Source organism: Schistocerca serialis, chromosome 4, assembly GCF_023864345.2.
Source record: "Schistocerca serialis cubense isolate TAMUIC-IGC-003099 chromosome 4, iqSchSeri2.2, whole genome shotgun sequence".
In the NCBI taxonomy this organism is placed as follows: Eukaryota; Metazoa; Arthropoda; class Insecta; order Orthoptera; family Acrididae; genus Schistocerca; species Schistocerca serialis.
This window is the reverse complement of record NC_064641.1, coordinates 214,628,230-214,634,209: the sequence shown is the minus strand read 5'-3', so window position 1 is coordinate 214,634,209 and position 5,980 is coordinate 214,628,230.

Here is a 5,980-nt window from a genome sequence, read left to right as displayed (position 1 = left end):
AAGGTGGTATTCATTGTGAGGATCCACGGTGCCTGTGTAGCGTGTAGCGTTGCTAATGATGCGTAGCACTTTGTTCTGTATGATCTGCAGGCGGCGCTGGCGTGTATGAGCTGCATATCCCCAGACGGAAGCTACGTACGTCATCAGAGGTCTACTCAGTGTCATGAATATGGACCTCGACACCCTCCTATTCAGTGTACTTTCCCTGATGAGCATTGGGTAGTTTGAGGCTCGCGTGCGCTCTGTTGGCAACGTATTCGATGTGGTCCCGCCAGACACCAAGATATCTGATTTTCTCTCGGGAACGTATTGGGCGTGTGTGTAGTGTTATCTGTCTACAGCTTTGATGTTTGCGCACTAGTTTCGGTCTGTGTGTGAACAGAACTGCTTAGCACTTGTTGACGTTCACTTTAATATGCCATCGTTCCAACCAATGCTCGGCAGTTCTGAGTGCCGTCTGTATTCGTGAATTAATGTTCTACGATCTTGCGCAAGGATTGCTGTGTCATCCACGTAGATTGCTAACGTCGTGTTTTGTGTTGCTGAGAAGTCATTAATGTACAGGTTGAACAAGGTGGGCCCTAGGATGGTTCCTTGGGGTACTCCAGCTTGGATACCGTGTTGTGTCGATTGTTTGCCCTGGGCGTCAGTGTTGAAACATCTGTTGGTGAGATATGAGTGTATCAGACGTACGAGTCCGTCCAGGAAACCAGCTTCGCTTAGTTTGCGTATAAGGCCGTTGTGCCAAAGACGGTCGAAAGCTTTTGCGATGACCAGGAAGACGGCCCCTGTGCCTCTGTTCATGTTGTTGCCGTGTGTTATATGTTCGACTACGCAGAGGAGTTATTGATTTGTTGAGTGGTGATTCCTAAAGCCGAATTTCTCCGGTCTTATGGTGTCATTGGTGATGCAGTGCCTAGTGATGTGTTTTAGTATTACCTTCTCAACAATCTCGCTGACCGAACACAGCAGGCTCATGCGTCGGCAATTTTGTGGGAGAGAGTAGTTTTTCCCTGGCTTCCTGAACATCAGGACCTTGGCCGCCTTCCAAAAGTCAGGGAAGTGTTGGTGTTTTAGGATGGCATTCGTTATGTCTGCAAGGTATTCTACGCCTCTATCCATGATCTCCTGGAGGACACGGTTTTGAATGCCATCAGGCCCACATGCTTTCCTAGCGTTGGTATGCTTGATAGCCCATGTAAATTCGTTTGTACTAGTGCGTCTAATTTTGTCGCGCGAGGGCTGGGCTAGCAGTCGTGTAACTTCGTGGTCCGTTTCAAGTGTGAATACTGGATCTGAAGGAGCTAGATTCGGCATGAAGGATGCTGCAGGTGTTGTGGCCATAAGCTCTGCCTTCTCTGTCGCAGATTAATCTCGGCCGTCTGGTCCTTGTAGAGTGGGAATGTAATGTTTCTCCCTGGTGAAGTGTCTGGCTTCCACACGCCAGAACGTGTGGTATCTAGCCCTCCGAGTTTTTGTCCCCACTGTTCGTTTCGGAATGTTTGTATTTTTTCCCTTATCATACTCATTATACCCTGGACTCTATTCACATGCAGTTTATAGAACGGGCCCCTGGTACGCTGCCAGTACCTCCTGAGGCAGTTCTTCATTGAAATAAGGCCCAGGATTTCCTGAGGCAGGGCCGTAAAGTGCTGTTTTGGTGTTGTGCATAGCATGGCGTCAGTCACTGCGTCTTGGACGGTGGTAGTAAGAGCCTCCACAGCCTCATCAATTTGTTGCGTGTTGTTAATTTCGTGGGTGTCCAGAATACGACTATCAAGCGTTTCCTTGAACAGTGTCCAATTTGCGCTCTTGTAGTGCAGTATCTTTTGTGGTTCTGTGTCGTGCAGTGTTTCTTCCGTATGTAATATTACAGGCATGTGGTCTGAGTCCAGAAAGTTTTTAGCCATAAGGTTGAGTGTGCATGTGATGCTCTTGATGAGGGGCTATGTCTATCACGTCTGGCCTGTGTCGGGCCTGTGTAGGCATGTATATCTACGTGGAAACGTCTGGCCCAAGTATAATGTACTTTCGGCCTGGTGCATGTTCGTAAAACATGCCATCTGTCCGATGGAGCATAAAACGTTGTTCATCTGAAAACGCCACTTAGTGGACGTGCAGCTGCGGCATTGGGGTGAAAAAAAAGGTTCAAATGGCTCTGAGTGCTATGGGACTCAACATCTGAGGTCATCAGTCCCCTAGAACTTAGAGCTACTTAAACCTAACTAACCTAAGGACATCACACACATCCATGCCCGAGGCAGGATGCGAACCTGCGACCGTAGCGGTCGCGCGGTTCCAGACTGAAGAGCCTAGAACCGCTCGGTCACTCTGGCCGGCACGGTTGGTAGTCTCTTGGTTCATCTGGGAAGTGAGTTGCTCAACAGTTGCACGTCTATTCGGCCTTACACATCTCCAAAGGTGACGTTCACCCCTGTCATCTGTGTTGTGGTGCACTACTGTTATCTCAGTGCTGATTTTGGGTAGCGTCATTTTGACCACTGTAACCGTGACGGAACCCTAATCGTTTACAGACTTGGAAGTTTCGGAAATGCTTCCACCAATAGCTCGACACCTAATGATCATGGCATTTTGAACGTCGAATAAATCTCTCCGTTTCCCCTTTACGACAATGACCTTACTGTCCTCCCCCCCCCACCCCCCCCCCCCCCCCCCCCCCCGCATGACACTCGCTTTATTTATCCTCCACTGCTAGTGCTGCCACCTGCCGTTTGCGGGTGGTTATTGCATGTTGATGTCGAACATAGGCGGTGGTCGCATTAATGTGACTGGATCCATGTGTATTCCTCAAGTTACCTTATGGTGGGTGGCGTGAGGTAGTTTCTGTAGTACTGTCATTCCTCTTACCTGTTCCAGTCGTGGTAAGAACGATAGTTGGTAGGCCTCGGGGTGCACCAGAGTCTCTCTCAAATTTTGCAATCATTGACTTTTTGTGACGTAGGAGGAAGAAATACACTAGCCGACTTTTCCAGGGAAGTACGCTGTCGGAATTTTAGCAGTAAACCACACCGCGATGCACGCCTCTCTTCAAGTTCTGCCATTGCAGTTGAAAGATCATTTTCGTCTTGCTTTCGCGCGTACTGACTGAACCTGCGACGAAACGTGTATCTGTGCCTTGGATCTTCTCTATTCCCTCTGTCAGTCCTGTTTACTATGGATCCCAGACTGACTAGCAACATTCAAGTATTAGACGAACGATGTTTCTGCAAGCTATCTTCTTCGTGGAGACATCACAATTGCTGAGGGTTCTTCCGATGAATTTGAGTCTGGGATCTGTTTTATCTGCTATTAATTTTATGTGGTAGTCGTTCCATTTGAAATCACTCCGTATGTATATTCCCAGATATTTTTGGCTGTGACTGCTTCCGGTGCTTGATTTGTAGTCGTCATTCTGCCTATGTATGGGTAATATGCTACATTTGTGTATGCTGAGGGCTAACTGCCAATTCCTGCACCAAGAATCGATCTTTTACCTTTCTTCCGGCCTCTCGATACAATTTTCTTTCGTTGCAGCTCATCTCTGTTTAACAGCATCATACGCTAAAAGCCTCATGGAACTTGCGTTGTTATCCACAAAGTCGTTTATATAAAAGGTGGTTGTAATTAAACTTTCGCTACTTGAGATGGCCCTTATGAAAAACAAGTGATTGCGCAGCAATGAAACTTTGTAGAAACGTTTGTAATGAATGACATTCGGAAGAGAAACAACGAACAAACCGTAGAAATGAACACATTTTAATTTCCAAGTGAGAGCGTTGAAATCTGGTGCTTATGCAGCTTGGAATGGTCGGTCAGTGACTATGTTTGCTCCTGGGAGAGGTCGAAGGCCAAATGCACCACAAATTGTTGAAGAAGTTACTGTTGCCATGGCTGACGATGGTGGAGACAATGCGTGATCTTCAAGCTTTGCACGAGCTGTGTCACGACAGTTGAACATTCTACGTCTACTGTTCGAAAAGTGAAGGGGTGAAATAGGGCCAGAAAGATTCACTGTCTCATCATCATCCACCCAAAACAGTTAAAGAAACTTGCAATTTGGAGACGGTGTTGATCTCACACTGTTGGCATTGCTTAAGAAGAGATTGTTCGAAACTCCACTCTAACGATGCAAAATAAGGGATGAAATACTTTTTGAAAATATGCAACTTTTAAGACAATTTTTGAGCTAGAACTACGAAAATTGGTATTTGGCTTGTCAATTACAAATTAAAATACGTGTTTCAGTATTGTTAGAAATTAAACCACTAAACGGATAAAGTAGAAGTGCAAGTTTTTTTTAAAAATAAATCATTGTTAAAGAATTTCCAAACCATTTTCAAAGCTACGTCTATGAAAACTGGCATTATACTTCTCGGTTAAAAATTAAAAAAAATACTTCTTTCATTGTTTTTGGAAATTCAACCCCGTAAAGGAGTGAAATAGAGGACGAAAAGTTTTATGAAATTATTTCATTATGAAAGCATTTTCAAAGCTAGTTTTATGAAAATTTGTATTTATTGTCTGTGTTAGAAGTAAAAAAATGACGTGTTTCACTGTTTTTGGAATATTTCGTTACATTACAAACATTTTAAAGCTCAATCTATGTGTATTTGTGTGTGTGCGTGTATTCCTACAGGACCAAACTGCTGAGATCATCGGTCCCTAGACTCACACACTACTTAAACTAACTTACGATAGGGACAATACATACACCCATGCACGAGGGAGGATTCGAACCTATGGCGGAGGGGCGGCGCAGTTCGTGACATGGTGCCTCTAACCGCGCGGCTCTAAATCTATGAAAACTGGTATTTCACTTCTCGGATAGATGTAAAGAAATATGTCGTATGAGATGAAAGTTTCTATGGAAATATCACCACAACAACACGAAGTCATGTTAACAAAACCTCTGACTCCAGCTAGCAGAATCGCATTTCGGTCAGTAGAACATTCGGAAAACACTATTCTTCTGTGAGCTTAATTAGCTGTGAAAAGTCTAGAAGGTGTTGCAGTTTGTAAACAACATAAAGAATCGAATAAAGAAAACCAGAAACATTTGCGAAGCGAAGTGGCCGGCGCTCAACTAGTGCTCCTCCAACACTCCATTTGGGAAATCCCGAAGTCCTTTTTACATCTAAAGATTTTTCTCCGTTAAAAACGGCGTACCCTACTCTCTCTCCTAGGATTTTTCAACCTAGTCACACACCTGGTCTGCTATTCCGGACTCTAGTATTTTATTCGTTAGGCGACAGTGCGAAGCTTTATCGAATGTCTTTTGAAAGTCAAGAAACACTATATCTACTGGGTACATGTTATTTCTTAGTTCTACTTCATAATGACATCACTACTACGAATCTTGGCGTGTGCAACTTCCATGAAATCAGTGTGACGGAATGCTTGTACTTACCGGCTCCGACAGCAAGTTCCCTCTGGTACTCAACGACTGTTCTCCATTGCTTCATTCTGGCAGAGAGAAGTGTGCGAGTATGGCACATTGTGCCTCTGCTTACATACCACAGGATGCGCAGTCTGACGTCGCACGAAGTGCATTCTCGAGACTTGTAGCCACAGAGCCCTTTCAGTTTGGGATTAGTATACAATTGATTTAATTTACTCAGAATGAAACTTTTGCTTTGCAGCGAAAGGTGCGCGGTTTTCAAATTTCGTACACTAAGAGTTGTACAGCATTTCTGTGTCTTGGGGACAGCAAAGAAAGGCGAACTGCGTCGCATATCACTGACGTGTGTTGTAATGTCTCGTGGTAGGTTGCCGTCAGGCCCCGGCGCAAAGCGGTAGCATGGAGCGAGTAAATGCAGTGGGAGTTAATTCATACCCCCTTCTTGTGTTCAGTACGTTTGTTCGAATTGATCACCATTAAGAGAAATATTTTCTACAGATTTTCTTCATATCTGTGATTCATTCTCTTGACACATCCTTACAGGTTCTTCTTCCTCCTTAGGCTTCGCAGAATTAAGCAAAT